The 16,603-nt window shown below is 39.7% G+C and overlaps 1 protein-coding gene and 2 long non-coding RNA genes across 3 annotated transcripts in view; 1 reads left to right on the top strand and 2 right to left on the bottom strand.

Moving 5' to 3' along the window:
• LOC138978491 (low-density lipoprotein receptor-like) overlaps positions 1 to 16,603 on the top strand; it is a 37,488-nt gene that overhangs the window by 16,428 nt on the left and 4,457 nt on the right. The window lies entirely within an intron of this gene.
• On the bottom strand, positions 721 to 3,074 carry LOC138978489 (uncharacterized). The gene is made up of 2 exons (XR_011459701.1): positions 1,932 to 3,074; positions 721 to 1,221 (listed from the first exon to the last, which is right to left on the bottom strand). It is a non-coding gene; the product is annotated as an uncharacterized lncRNA (long non-coding RNA).
• Positions 10,345 to 13,595, bottom strand: LOC138978490 (uncharacterized). Its single transcript, XR_011459702.1, has 5 exons — positions 13,364 to 13,595; positions 13,060 to 13,140; positions 11,979 to 12,070; positions 11,225 to 11,310; positions 10,345 to 10,622 (listed from the first exon to the last, which is right to left on the bottom strand). It is a non-coding gene; the product is annotated as an uncharacterized lncRNA (long non-coding RNA).

Below are 16,603 nucleotides of genomic sequence, written 5' to 3' on the forward strand. Positions count from 1 at the left end.
GTTATAATCATTAAACCATACTCTGTATCTGTATCTGTCTGTTACGCTGCACTTGTAGAACAAGTCATCCAGATGTCTGGCATAGTTGCAGCGGAGTGGGGGGTGCGCAGCTGATCGTATTTTTAGACAAACAAGCATACATAGTCTAATACGGCAATAATTATGTGTTCCCAGGTCTTGATCACAGGCGGAAGGTATCGTCCACTGGTCAAACCTTCTTTGTATCACTTAGCTCCTAGCCGCAATCGGGATTTTTTCCACCCCATTTCAAAGGACCAGACCATGCTGTTTTAAGGGGAGGCACTGGTGTTAAAAGTGATTTTTTTTGTTTCATAACTCTTGGGTCAACAATTGTTTTAGAATTTAAGTACTCAGTCTATCTCCTGAGAAAATGGAAAAAAAATAAAAATTGGACCATCGGTTGCCATGGTAGCAATCCAAGATGGCCACCAAACTGCCCCTTTTTAAAACCCTAAGGCTTTTTTAAAACTGCATGAAATTTAGTTTTGATGCTTGTTATTTATACTTCAGCACAATGCCGAGAAACTGATTGAGGCTTTTTTTGATATCTCAAGTCATTTAAAAAATATCAATGATGAAAGTGAGTGATGTTGAATTTCATGAAAAAACGCCCCCAAAAAGGGTATAACTTCTCAAGAAAATTTTTTTTCAACAAATCCCTCAATCAGTTTCTGCAAAATAACACACTCAAGATGTACGCAAAGTTTCAACAACGCAAGTTTATTAGAAAAAAAGCCTTAGGCTTTTGAAGTGACAAAAAAGTAGTTTTGAGAAAATGCACAAAACATGAAGAAAATGATTTTTTTTCACACAAACGTTTACGAAACATGTAACAAAACAACACTGACAAAACAACAAGTCTTGCTGAGTTCCACAAGAAAAACGGAAACTAAATTCAACAAAATGTTAAAAAAAACCAGCCAGTGTTCTGCAAGCACCAAGGAACCTGTTCCAAGGTCACAATGATCAACTCTCATCCGTTATGTGCACGCTGCATAAATTATGCCCATCCATAATTCCCAAATTGTTACCAGTGAAGCCTCTTATCTTGGACCTCTTTTGGACTTGCTTTGATTTATCAGGGAAATTTATAACAGTGTCCTTTACTTTTTATACTACGATATTAGGGTTGACTTCTGTGAATTGCCATGCAGTGCCATGGGTACTTTGGAAGCTCCTCTCCAGCTTCCACCTCACCATCTGTAGAGAACATAAATTCAAAATTAATAATATGATATGTCTATTACAAACTCAATACGGCTATTCACATTTTCCCAACAATGACACCCCCCCCCCCCCTCCAACACACACACATTTGAAAAACAGGTATTGTAATATGTGATAACACGTTATTTCGGCGCATGCTTATGTCAGTGCTAATAGTCAAGCAGTGAACAAAAAGATGTTGAAAAATCATGTGAACGGTGCTAAGGCAGTGCTGGTCTGGTCTACAGCTATTGCACATACTTCATGCGAGCGGCCCTCGCTTCGCATCTCTGTATGTATGTCTCTGACTGCATGCAGAAACCATATGGTCTGCATGGGAAGTATGACCACAAGCAATGTTCACTCACTGGTCCATGTGAATGCATGTTTGTTTGTGCCACAAGAAAACTTTGATCACAGGAGGAAGCTATAAGTAATATGCTCAAGAAAATAAATGAGGAAAGAACAGATGTTTTGCCCCAACAGGACAAACCTTGTGACAACCAAGCTTCACAGTAGCCGCACATTACTGACTTTGCATCCTATTCAGTTTCTTTGCATCAGGGTGTTGTTAGTAAGATTCTCTTCTTCAGCAGTCACACACAGTCACACACATGAACACACAGAGCCAGAGCCGCAAACATAACCAAACACATGTATAAACTTCTACATTTCTGTCAAAAAAAATAAGAAAAAATGCATACCTACTACAAGCTTTATCAGCTGCTTGGAATCTTTACTGCTCTGCTTGGGCTAGTATTCAGCTGCAGCAGATTTCCCAGGAGATGCATGGTGTTGCACCATGGCTGAACAAAGTCATTTTTGTATTGATTGTTTTTTTTTAAGCAGTTTATTTGCTTTTTTCCCGAAAAAAGATATAGGGTCTGCCTTCTCGTTGCCATAAATGGCGAACTCCGTGTTGTCCTTACTGCCGTACACATTCCGCTCCGCAACTCTAAAATAAGTCGTGGTTCAAAACACACATGGAAACGTGCTTCAAACGTACACCACCGATGGTGATTTCTTGCTCCGACCCAGCTGTTGCAAGGGAAGCAGCATAGTTTCCAGCCAATTTTCATTCTGGACGAAGTTGAATGCACAAACTTGATCTTCCGATTCGTTCGTAGCAATAGCAGACGACACTATCGACTCGCACTTTCTTTTTAAACTTCTGTCACGCCAGCCTCTGCAACTGATCTGATTTTACCCAATAATCATCCTTTGCGTGTCTAGCACTGAAATCGGGGTAAAACGTGTGATAAACTGAAGATTCCACAAAGATATCCAAGGAAAATCGCAGCTGTAAATGTTTCACATCGCCTTTGGCAAGATCTGGCGGAAATTGAAGAATATTGCATTCTGGGAAGGCCGAATCGAACCGAACGAGACCGAGCATAAACGAAGTTTAATATCCGCGATTCGATTGGTCAGTAGCGAAAATTGTTCATACGGAATTTCCCGGAATCTTCATCGGTTCTCTTCGGCTCTTTGGAATGTCTTCTTGTTGCTGTTACAAACGGCGCGAAACCAGTAAACGGAAATTCCCGTTGTCCGCGGTATGAACTGATCCTAGCAAAGAAAAGACAACTCATTCCAGTCATGCAAACGTGACTACCGTTCACGATTTGTTTGACTCACAGTCACCACTCAAACATACGCATTTTTTTGCTGTTTTGTGTGTTTTCAATACACAATTGCATACACATACATTGTTCATTTAGCCGTTTTGACCGTTTATGATTAATTCTGATCTAAAATCAGTACATCAGAGTAACCAGAAGAGGTTCAAAATCCAGAATCAGAAAGAAAACGGAAATGACCAGGGAACAAAAAAATCACTTTTTTCACTGTGGTGTCTGCCCTTAAAGGATATTAGAACCACCCTTACAGAAAAGAAAAGTCGCTGCGACCTCGCTGCGACCTCGTTGCGAGGTCGCAGCGATCTAAACACATCGCAGCAACTAGTCGCAGCTGGTCACGGCTAGCCGCGATGTTGGCGCGAGCCTCGCAACAACATCGCGGCTAGCCGCGACCTTGGCGCGAGCCTCGCGACAACATCGCGGCTAGCCGCGACCTTGGCGCGAGCCTCGCGACAACATCGCGGCTAGCTGTGACCCTGGCGCGAGGCTCGCGACAAGAGCGCGGCTAGCTGCGACCATGGTGCAAGGCTCGCGCCAACATCGCGGGTAGCTGCGACCTTGGCGCGAGCCTCGCAACAACATCGCAGGTAGCTGCAACCTTGGCGCGAGCCTCACAACAACATCAAAGTTAGCTGCGACAATTGGCGCGAACCTCGCAACAACATCGCGGGTAGCTGCGACCTTGACGCGAGCCTCGCAGGTAGCTGCGATCTTGGCGTAAGTTTCCGAACAACATCACAGCTAGCCGCGACCTTAATGGAGGCTTTTTCAACATCATATGGAGGGGCCTGCTTATAGAGCGATTATTGTGTCTGACTCTCTAAGTGGCCCTATTTGCAAATATTCTTACCATCTTGGCACAAGAATGAGACATGGTGGCAGCAAATATTATTCAGAAACATAACACTCAGCTTGCTTCATGTTTTAAAAAACTGTATGAAATATGTTTCATATTACAAAGTAAATATTTTCTTTTGTTTTTAAGCAAAAAGTGTATTTTGGCATTAATTCTTCTGTTAAAGGGATGTATAAATCAGCAGCCCGAAATTCTTGTTTGTTTACCAACTGCCAGAGACTTTTATTCTGTAGTTTCACACAAAATGTTGTTGAAGCAAAATTCAAGGCTTAAAGGTCGTCTACATTTCTGCTTTTTTTTCAATAATCTTATGGTTAGATTTCGCTAAAAAGTTATGTCAGATGATGAATGAAGCATGGGGAAATTTTTTTATCAAAATAAAAATAAATGTAAAAAAAGTTTTTATTTTTGAGAAGTACAGTATAACACTTCCAATGTTTTGATTTCCATGTGGAGAGAGCATGTGTTTTAACTATAAATATCGACCAATCAAATTCATGTCACTATGCTGACAGCCACACCCACACAATCACAGCAACAGTTTGACACAGTGTATTAGAGCGCTGTCCACGATGTTTTGTTAAACGCACGGAATGCATGGTATTTGAGAGGACTTTTGCCCTTGGCATTTGCCAAATAAGGATATCGTACTACGCTGCATTACTTTCATGAATTTTCAATCGGTTACCCTGGCTTCGTCCTTCCTGATCGAAGGGGAGTGTATTTTTGATATTTGTAGGGAATAGCTAGACTTAGTATTTGATGCCGATTTCTGTATAAAAATGTAGACAAACACCTTTAAACTCGAGTATTATATTTTCACAAAGATGGTCGCAACCGTTTATATGGCATGTTGCATTTCCATTTAAAAATCAGGTAAAGTGTTATCTTGTGCTTCTTTAAAATTTGGGAGCTAGAAAGTACCATGGTGATGTGTTGCTAACTGCATTTAGCTTAGGGAGTTTACTATTGCCCAAGTACTCCTTCTACCCTGAGAGAAGTAGTCCTTGCTATTGCCCATTAAACTCAAAGTGTACAACCAGCCTATATTATAAAGACTTAACAGAAATGATCAGATTCAGAGCATATATGACAGCACACGAATGGAAGCACTATATATAGCTTGCACACCAACAAACAAGAGAAATTTTAACTGGCAGTGTGACGATCAAACAATTCCATTAAAAAATATAGCTGGAACCCTAGCTGTTTTGCGCTTGGAGTATTCTCAAACAAATTTGGCATTTATATATTTTCAGGAAAAAAAAGGTGTACTCCATACATTTGACCGTTGCAACATTAAAAAGTTTACCAAAACATTAAACCAAATGCTTCTTTCAATGTGTAATGACAAAAGCGGTTACCATTGATCAAATGCAGAGTTGTAAAGTTGTTATAATCATTAAACCATACTCTGTATCTGTATCTGTCTGTTACGCTGCACTTGTAGAACAAGTCATCCAGATGTCTGGCATAGTTGCAGCGGAGTGGGGGGTGCGCAGCTGATCGTATTTTTAGACAAACAAGCATACATAGTCTAATACGGCAATAATTATGTGTTCCCAGGTCTTGATCACAGGCGGAAGGTATCGTCCACTGGTCAAACCTTCTTTGTATCACTTAGCTCCTAGCCGCAATCGGGATTTTTTCCACCCCATTTCAAAGGACCAGACCATGCTGTTTTAAAGGTTATTAGAACCACTAACCGATGACTGAAGGTTAGAGAAATGCACCTGAAGATGCCAAAAATGTAAAGAAATTCACCGAATAAAATAAAAAATGTATACCACATCAAAATACATACCATTTTCGTTAGTTAATTTGTGTTTACTATGTGATTTTGTATGAATATTTTATTGAAGTACCGTTCAGCCTCACACAGCCTCCGCGCGCTGTGATGCGCAACATTTTTCAGTTCGGTCGTCGTACTTTACGCTCTCTTGCTCCGCGTCAAAGAAACTACAATGGGTGTTTTGAAAGAGCAGAGCTAGCTCTATAATTTCGTATATTTTGAGAACTGGAAAACAAAGTGACCAAAAATTGCGGTTAAAGTTTTCAAAATCAAACTACCGACAACTTTATCACACTGCCAAATGAAATACACCATTCGATTCAGCTCGAATTTTTCTTTAAACAAGCAAAAAATGAAGTCAGTCCGACATGTGTCCTCCGAGCAAGACGCCCAAAACGAGGCTCGAATAGCTTTGCCTGCAGTTTTGAAAATGGCGCCCGGTGGCTCAAGCCGCGATTACCGACTCAACAAATTCGACCCAAGCATTCTTTTCGTCCGGCACATCGATTCAAGATGTTCTGTTCGGTAAGTTTAGACATATTAAAGTATTGATTGAATGTTTTTAATGGCGGATGTACGAAATGACAGAAGGTATTTTGTACTGAATTTGACGAAGCGGTTCGACTTCGATGGCCTGTCTGTGTTTCAAGCGGAAGGGTTGTGTTTCGAACCGCTTTCGTTTTTTTCTCTAACCCAATAGAATCTAATGACGAAAATAATCATTGACAATGTATCTAAAGATATAAAAAACTATTTCTGGTGCATCTACGAAATGAAAACATTGCATATTGTTCAAAAACTGATTTTATTCAGGTCACGTAACTTCTTCTTTTCTTGCACCAGCTGAGTGGAAACCAAAAGTAGAATTCACCAGCTGACTCTGAGAACGTTTTGCGGACTCGCAATGTTTCGCACATGTATGTCGACTTATTTCGTGTGAGAAAACAGATATTACAGATATATTTTTTATAAAATACTGGTAACTGCTTTTTCATTTATTGAAAATGAAATAACTGACTTTTCTTCTTTGACTCGTTTGAGTTTGAATGGTGTTTTTCTTTCTGCAGAAGTAGTGTTTGATGTTATTGCTATAACTTACTTTTTGTTCTTTTCTCCAGATGACACACATGCACCAACAACTTGCTAACTATTTTCTTGCCTCTGGCCGTGGCGACCGGGGCTGACAAACAAGGTTTTGCTGCAGTTACAGAGGCAAAGTGGCAAGCCCTCTTCAGTGGTAAGTACTCGGTTGATCACAACTCTTTTTTGTCTTATAGATATGCTTATGTATTTATAAACAGGCTAGCAATCCTTTGCGTCTTTTCTTTATCCACTAAAATTAATTACAAAATAATAATAGACATTGATAATTTGTATTTATTTCTTTGGCTGTCCCTTTTACTATACTGCAGCATAGTTCATGCACTGGTATAATTATTGCTATTTCATATGTTACGTGGATTTCCATTGGTCAATTGGGCAAAACTGAGCTCAGTGCAAAAGTGATATCGACGACATTTCCGTTGATATCAGTTTTGATATCGACGACCTCTTTATTGCTTCCCCACTTCAAAAACACCTAAATTTTAAAACAAACAAATATATATAAAAATGTAATTATCCCAGAATTTAGTTGAGCAAGTGACTAAAGACTTTTTGAAAGACAAAACATTTTGAAAAACTGAAAAGTACAAGAAAAGAGTGAACAAAAAGAAATGATAATCAGAGGGAGGGATATGGAACAGCCAAACCTGAGACAAATACTTTTGTAATTTCTTTACAATAAATACAAAATTTCCCGAGAATTAGCAATATATCTAACATTGACTGACTGTGTGACGATATCTTCTGCTATTGGTCTGTTTCGACAGTGATATCAAAATCTCGACCTCCAGTCTCGATTTTGATATCACTGTCTCAACAGACCATAGCAGAAGATATCATCACACAGTCCGTCAATATTGGGTAATATTATCTTTTGGAACACAGACTGATATTGACTTTTTTCAGGTCCACTCTTGGTTTGAGAAGCTCTTCCCAGAAGTTACCTTTCCTGTGGATCGGATTGATGGTGTCATTGATCACACGGAGAAGCAATTCAACGAGCACCTCAGTGGGGAGACAGGAACAACAGCATTTCTTCAGGTTGTCAGAGATCTTGATTCAGAGATGAGATTCCCAAATTTTGACATAAGAGGGTAAAGGAAGTTTGGCCCTTTGCGTTGCCCCTTGTGGGAGTCAGGGGGCTGAAGCTGATGCGTTTTTAGCATTTACATAACAAAAAATTGCTCAGAAATGAGTCTTAGCAGCAGAATATTTTGATTAGAACTTTGGGCATTGTTCATGCATTTCTAGAATGAATCTCACAAATAAACAACAACAGTCACTGAAAATAACATCACACTCACAGACTGACAAACACAAGTGTGCACACAAGGACAAATATGTGGTCAAATGGTCTTTCAACACGCTCTTGCCTCTCTATTTGTAGCCCAGTACTTTATTACACCACGTGCATTGTGCCTTCCCCGAACATTCAACTTTTGAACCGAATCTCCGAGACGGATGGAAAGTTTTCGTCCCTTCACTTCGGTAGTTATAATTTCGTCTTTCCACGCCCAAACCCATTTGTTCTTTAGCCCTTTATCAATCTCAGAAGCTAAAGCATGTTCTGTTTCTGCCAACAATCGCATTGACGACGCCATCTTGCTAAAGTGGCTAAAGTCAACAACTAAATCAGCCCATTTAGGAACTTCCGCGATGAAGACACTGATGATGAGGAAAAATTTGTTCCCAAATGGACAGTTCGTACACGGGTCTAAAGTTCATTTCGTAGATTTTTGGTTTTGAGCTCGGCGGAGATTTTTTTGTCGGAGGTATTGTCGGTCCGGACAATCAAAAACCGGTCTAGTCTTTTGGGCGATTCAGTCATTGGCAGGTCAGATTTTTGATAATCAACCTCTACCCCCCCCCCCCCCCCCCCCGCCCCCTTTTTTTTTCTCAAGGGATCTGGACGATTCAGGAAAATGGTCCTGGGGATCAACTTTTGAGCAGAATTCCGTGAAAAAGGGGAAGAATCTCATCTCTGTTGATTTTGTTTCTGATGCACTCAGAAACCTTGGGTTAAGAAGGGGAGAACTTCTTGGAGAGTGCATACACTACTTGGTAGGTATGCAACATATTATGTACTGGTTAGCCTGTAATGTACTGTCTTGATTTCATTTTCGAAATATAGTTTTTCATAATAACTATATCGCTGATAGCTCTACACTTTTACTTTTAGGGTGTATTGCAATTAACTTTGGAAAAAAGGTTAAGCAGCTGTTTATGTTTAAACAAAAAATTACTCACGAGACCTTTAGCTAAACCCATGTGACATTGGTAAAAAAAAACCAGCATGAGCGATTGCTAGTGCCGGCGATCTTGTATTTCGGCAACAAATTGTGAACTCTGATGAACTTGTTCGTCCTGATCGCAGGATACAGCTTGCTCTATTTAATCTGAATTTATGCCAAATGAGCTTTTATTAAATAATTTGAATTTAAACCAATTGTTTGTTTTACATTTGAGAATATGCGTCTGCATGTGTTGAACTGCTTCTGTCTCTAGTCAATTTAGAATGTATGTAGCACAATGGCCTGTCAGTGCGAAAGGATTTGCATGCACCCACAAGCTGGTTGCAGCATTTTTCTGGGAGGGTTTAGGTATATTTTAACTGGGACTTTAAACCATCTAAACAATGTTCAGGGTTTGGTAAAGCATTTCCTCCTGCATAACTGCAGTAAGTTATCACTCATCACTAGGTTGCAGCTCACTTGCTGTGAAATTTGAAGGTCGTTGCTTGATGATTTCATGGACATCGCAGTAAACCGTGACAACTGCACAGGTAGCTGCAGCTGGCTCAAGGAAAGCTTGTACGTGGTAAGAATTTGGAGGACAGGCCAGGGATATCCCGGCTCACCCTGGTCGTTGCTAGCTATAGCTGTGACATGGTCGCGGATATATAGCTGTGACTACCACATATAGGTCCGGGTAATCGCGGCTAGCTGCGAGGTAATCGCGGCTAGCTGCGAGGTAATCGCGGCTAGCTGCGACCTAATCGCGGTATATAGCGGTGACTATCTGGAACAGGTCCGGGTTACCGCGGCTAGCTGTGACCTGGTCGCGGCTAGCTGCGACCTGGTCGCGGCTAGCTGCGACCTGGTCGCGGCTAGCTGTAACCTGCTTGGGTCTATAATAATTCATCGCGGCTTGCCACGACTAGATCGCAGCTAACTGCGACTAGATCACAGCTAGCTGCGACTAGATCACGGCAAGCCGCGCAGCATGATCCCAGGAACATCGCGGCTAGCTGTGACCTGGTCGCGGCTAGCTGTGACCTGGTCGCAGCTAGCTGTGACCTGGTCGCGGCTAGCTGTGACCTGGTCGCGGCAAGCTCACAGTAAGGGGTCCAGGACATCGCGGCTAGCTGCTGCTAGGTCGCGGCAAGCTCGCAGGGAACATCGCAGCTAGCCGCGACCTCATCACATCAAGCTCGCGGGTGGGATCTCCATATAAGGATATATAACTACATCGCAGCTAGCTGCGACTTAGTCGCAGCAAACTTAATTTGCATGGTAAATTACGGCCTCGCAGCGACCTCGCAGCGAGGCTCGCTGCGACCTCGCTGCGAGGCTCGCCACAGGGCCTTTTTTTCTGTAAGGGTTTGGTTTACATCAATTTCAGCTTTTGCAAGGCCTGTCCACAAAGTGGCAAATCTGTAGGTGTGATTTTTTTGCAACAGATATTTTATATTTTATATTTTTTTCTTTATTCTTATCATAATTGCATATTGCATTCAATTAAGTCAAGTGCATTCTTTAGTTTCAGTCACACTGAGACAGCAATTTTGTCATAACATCTTTTGACCATGGGATAAAGTTCTACACGAGTGAATTCTGAGAACTTTAAAAAGGCAAAATCTTTAAACCAAGTACCTCTCAGGCTCTGCGGCTGATATGTCTCATACTCCAGGAGTAGATGGATGCACCTTTAGTCCATAAGCAAATGCACCAGGTGCTGATGTTGTCATACCAGAAGTCCCAGGTATATAGGCTGACCACCGTGGCTAAAAATTATTCAGGTCAATCATTTTTAGATCGTTAAGTACACTGAACCTAAAATAACACTGACAGACAGTACATGTACATAATAGATCCAAGGTACATGTATATACAAATTAGGAAAGAAGTCGTACAATGTCATTGAGAATATCACCGAGTCTGATAATGAAATTAATTCAGCATTAATTTGCTCCACCTATACTAACTTATCATAGTTATGAAACAAGTATACAGGCAACAAGTATTGTTGTGTTTAAGGCAAGATTATATTCATAAAGTAACAAACAGCATACATATTGTATCGAGAAAACAAAGAAACTTCACAATCAACGTTTTCCCCATAAACCTGTTTTGGAATCGATCAATCTTCAATTGCACAATAAGATGGATTGCAACTGTCTTTTTTTCATCGTTTACAGATCATATAAACTATATAAACTATCAACTGACTGACCTATTACTTTGTTTGGCTTTTTCATAAATAATAAATACACTTCATGTATAACAAATTGCATGCATTCCTGATTTTGTGTGTGGATGTGAGACCATGCATGGGGATTTTTATTCTGTGTGTACTATTAACTGCTGGATATAAACATACAACTACCTGCTTATAGAAGTTAGATCAAGAGAAGAAGCACCACCTGCCTGTGTTCTGCTTGGCACAGTTGCAGTATGAACGTAGCCTCAATGCTGATTCACAAAATGTAAAACATAAATAAAATGAGCAATTAAAAAAAATGTACAATACTTTCAAAAACACAATGAATTATGAAACACATATTATTATTATGTCCAATAAAATAATCATTTAAAAACCTCATGAAAACACAACCAACACCCACAGGGCCTAACAGACAGAGCCACAAACACCAAGGGCACACACACACACACATGTACAGTGTACACATGCACACACAGGTACACACGCATGTATGTATGGGTGCATGGTCCGAGGGGCATTAAGCCTGACCAATACAAAAAAATGGACAAACTTTGGCCGATTTAGGCGAATACTCTTTGGACATTTGGCCGATAGGGACATGAAAGTTTCGAATAAAGTAAAAATAAATCGGCGATTGGCAGATGGGCCGACCCAAACGACATCCCTTCTGTGATAATACTGTTATAGACTGTGTATTTTAACACCATAATATTCCAAAGGGAGTAGAAAAAAAAGTACAGTGATACCTGCGGTGAAAGGACAAAAATGTACCTGCAATGCAGGGGGCCTGTCATAACAGGTATAATCTGGTAGAGATAATAGAAAAAGGACAATATTAGGTGTCCTTTGAAGGGAGGTGTCCTCTCATCGCAGGGGCCAACCATCACAGGTAACACCAGAATAACAAATCTCTTACAGAATCGCTGTCAATGTGATGTTGGGATCATAATCAGGATCATCTAGTCCTCCTGATCCTCTCCAGACTCAACTGTAACTTCAATTGTGAGGCTAACCAAAGAAAAACAATATCAGTTAAAATTACACAAGCTATTAGGGCTCTAAAAACAAAAAAATAAGGTGCGTGAAGCAATATAAAACATTTAGTCAGTCGTTACCAAACTAAAAGATTAACATGACAAACCATGAGTCATTGCTGAGACTACATTTAAATAGTCTCGGGTAACCATCCCCAAAGACTGAGATGGGTCAAGCCTGCAGTCTCCGCAAAGCATGCGACCATGGCACCTTTACACCTCACTTTCGCTCGCAGTTCAATATGTGAAAAAACAGCTCCTGTCAATCTGGTACAGCACAGCAAACCATGTGGTATTCTCTATGTGTTTTAAAACTAACATGCACTCACTTGCTTTAGGTAGTACAAATTGTGTAAAGCCATGGGAAACATATGTTATCAACTCTTAGTCTTAGATCCACTACACTTTTCAATTAGTACTACCATTAGTGTAGCTGTCTTGAGCTGCTACCCATAACAATTAAATGCTGAAAGTTAATGATTGAGGGAAAACTAAGATAATTAAGTAAGATTAATGAATGGGTACATGTGTCACAAAGAGCCCCTATACCTACAATAGTCAAAGCAGTTTCTGAACATTCCAATAATGACCTGAAAGATAATTACACAATGCACAATTTATTGCTTATTGGAATCTGCAGAATTAACCAGTTCCTGACAGAAAACAGAAAAACTTATTTGAAGAATTTATCATTCACTCAATGAGAATGAGATATTTTGGCCAAGCAGTATCGACACACAGAGTTCAAGAAAAGAGAAAAGAAATATATTTGTTCTGATCAATCATAAATGAAACAAATCCCAATACCCATTTGTAACCATAAAAGGATTTTATCATACACAGAAATTTGCAGTATTCACATTAATCAACTTTATTTTATAAATATTGCTTTAATACGTATACAACAAACAGCATGTGTTTTGAACACACCCACACAATATTTATCAAAGAAAAACAACTCACTCTAGTGGGTCAATGAAAGACTGAGATAGCTCTTTCTGCTTCACAGTCCTGCCAGCTCTTGATCCATGAAACTTCTTGTCGCTGAAAGCAGCATATAATGTTAACTAATCAACAGTTCTCTCCTGCAAATTCAACTACAATACCACTATACTTTAACTCTAGTCTAAGTGAAACCATTTCTCAGAATATTTGTTATTTCACGCAGCTTTCTTCATTACTTTCTGATGATCTAGACACAGATAGTGACACATATTTTCAAACATGGAAAAATACAAAATATGAATTATGTAACAAGCAAGCTCACCCTCTTCTCAGAACATCCTGGTCACCATCATCATTTCAATGCTTGTTAATCTACAACTGCCACAACGTCCAACCAAAAAAAGACATGATGTATACGTGATATACGTTAGGCGTGAGGCATGATATTCTATGGCCCAGCAGCCTGAGCTTAATTGTTATCGTTTACAAATCATAATATTATTTAGTATCAACTAACTGTTTGGCTTTTACACCAATAACAAACACACTTCCATCTTCATATATCTCATAACTATAATTATGACTTTTTTGTACTATTTATTTTATTGATAATTTAAAACATAAGAAAAATTAAGTAAATGTCCTATAAATAAATAATGTTCAAGATTCATGAAAAACACAAGCCACAACCACAGCTAGGGATACACAGACATGGCCACATACACACACACACACACATTCACACAGGGGCACACACACACACACACACACACACTCACACACACGAGGGCACATAGAACACAGGGGCACACACAGTGTACCAGTGTAGAGCAGAAATCGCACAATGCGCCGATCTATATGTTTTGTAATATTTCATTTGCATAGTTCTATAAATAGTATCATAACAGACGCAAATGGCCGCAGAAAGAAACGGTTCGCTTATCCGAAATAAATCGTCAAACACCTCGTGCATACATTTTCCTTTTTACAGGTTATAAATTGGGAATCCCAACACCACAAGCAATGATGACTAAACGACACTAAACAAGACAGCAGCTTACGCAAGTTCCCCGTAATCAAAGCAAACGCCGAACGCAAAGTATCGACAGTTTGTCAGGGCAACGTGCACTTTTACTGACTCACGGTGATACATTTCTGCTCCACAACAAATCCCTCCCACCCTAATTCAGTAATTCTTTGGTCAATTTACTTTTCACAAACAAGTCCAATATACACTTCCATCACATAACATAAATAGCATCCTAAACATCTCATGAAATGCATGAAAAAATACCCACTTGTTCAGCAGGTGACGAGCAAACTGCGGATTGGTGATGAATCCAAATTAATTCTTCACTTCGTTCCAACGCGCAAGCTCCTCACCGATATACACGCGCGACGTGTCATAGTTACGTGCACGAGTGCGTTTTCGTTTCTTCTTGGTTGAATCCGGTACAGTCGGCCGGGGACCCTTGCGTTTTGTTCTTTTCTTATCACCCTGGTTCGATACGACTGAATGAGCCTCCATTTTTTCCTACAAGCTCATCAATTATGTGTGACCTAGTTTGCTTGTGACGTGTCATTATATGTGCATGTGGTGATCATCAAGATGATGCAGATCTAAAAATAATTAAGAAATAGGCCAAGGACCGGCGGGTCCGAGTTAAAAATTAATTCGTAAAAAAATTGAAGTTCTTGACTCCTTGGATGGAAGTCAATGAAACTTGGTATTTATTCAAAGGAATAGATGCCTGAGGTATGACTAAAAGCCCCAGGGGCTCCGTGCACCTGGATTTGACAAGTCCAGTATCTTTAATAGGCAAAACACAAACATGGTCCAACACATGGTGGACATAAACATTGGAACTAATACATATCACTTCCCAACAAAAAAACCATTGTTTAACATATATATTTTGTTCCTATACCTTTTTTCCCCTTGGTTCATCCATCATCTGACATAACCTTTTAGCGAAAGTTAACGGTGGGATTATAAACAAGTCGCGTAAGGCGAAAATACAATATTTAGTCAAGTAGCTGTCGAACTCACAGAATGAAACTGAACGCAATGCAACGCAGCAAGACCGTATACTCGTGGTCCAGCGCTCACGGCATAGGCAGTGAAATTGACAAGAAGAGCGGGGTAGTGGTTACGCTATGCTGCATAGCACGCTTTTCTGTACCTCTGTTCGTTTTAACTTTCTGAGCGTGTTTTTAATCCAAACATATCATATCTATATGTTTTTGGAATCAGGAACCGACAAGGAATAAGATGAAAGTGTTTTTAAAACGATTTCGAAAAAAAAATGTTGATAATAATTTTTATATATTTAATTTTCAGAGCTTGTTTTTAATCCGAATATAACATATTTATATGTTTTTGGAATCAGCAAATGATGGAGAATAAGATAAACGTAAATTTGGATCGTTTTATAAATTTTTTTTTTTTTTTACAATTTTCAGATTTTTAATGACCAAAGTCATTAATTAATTTTTAAGCCACCAAGCTGAAATGCAATACCGAACCCCGGGCTTCGTCGAAGATTACTTGACCAAAATTTCAACCAATTTGGTTGAAAAATGAGGGCGTGACAGTGCCGCCTCAACTTTCACGAAAAGCCGGATATGACGTCATCAAAGACATTTATCAAAAAAATGAAAAAAACGTTCGGGGATTTCATACCCAGGAACTCTCATGTCAAATTTCATAAAGATCGGTCCAGTAGTTTAGTCTGAATCGCTCTACACACACACACAGACAGACAGACAGACGCACATACACCACGACCCTCGTTTCGATTCCCCCTCGATGTTAAAATATTTAGTCAAAACTTGACTAAATATAACAAGTCGCGTAAGGCGAAAATACAATATTTAGTCAAGTAGCTGTCGAACTCACAGAATGAAACTGAACGCAATGCAACGCAGCAAGACCGTATACTCGTGGTCCACCGCTCACGGCATAGGCAGTGAAATTGACAAGAAGAGCGGGGTAGTGGTTACGCTATGCTGCATAGCACGCTTTTCTGTACCTCTGTTCGTTTTAACTTTCTGAGCGTGTTTTTAATCCAAACATATCATATCTATATGTTTTTGGAATCAGGAACCGACAAGGAATAAGATGAAAGTGTTTTTAAAACGATTTCGAAAAAAAAAATTTGATAATAATTTTTATATATTTAATTTTCAGAGCTTGTTTTTAAGGCGAAAATACAATATTTAGTCAAGTAGCTGTCGAACTCACAGAATGAAACTGAACGCAACGCAACGCAGCAAGACCGTATACTCGTAGCATCGTCACTCCACCGCCCGTGGCAAAGGCAGTGCACGTGGAATTGACAAGAAGAGCGGGGTATTCGTTGCGCTGAGAAGGATAGCACGCTTTTCTGTACCTCTCTTCGTTTTAACTTTCTGAGCGTGTTTTTAATCCAAACATATGATATCTATATATTTTTGGAATCAGGAACCGACAAGGAATAAGATGAAAGTGTTTTTAAATTGATTTCGAAAAAAAAATGTTGATAATATTTTTTATATATTTAATTTTCAGAGCTTGTTTTTA

This window comes from Littorina saxatilis, linkage group LG10 (genome assembly GCF_037325665.1).
Source record: "Littorina saxatilis isolate snail1 linkage group LG10, US_GU_Lsax_2.0, whole genome shotgun sequence".
Taxonomy (NCBI): Eukaryota; Metazoa; Mollusca; class Gastropoda; order Littorinimorpha; family Littorinidae; genus Littorina; species Littorina saxatilis.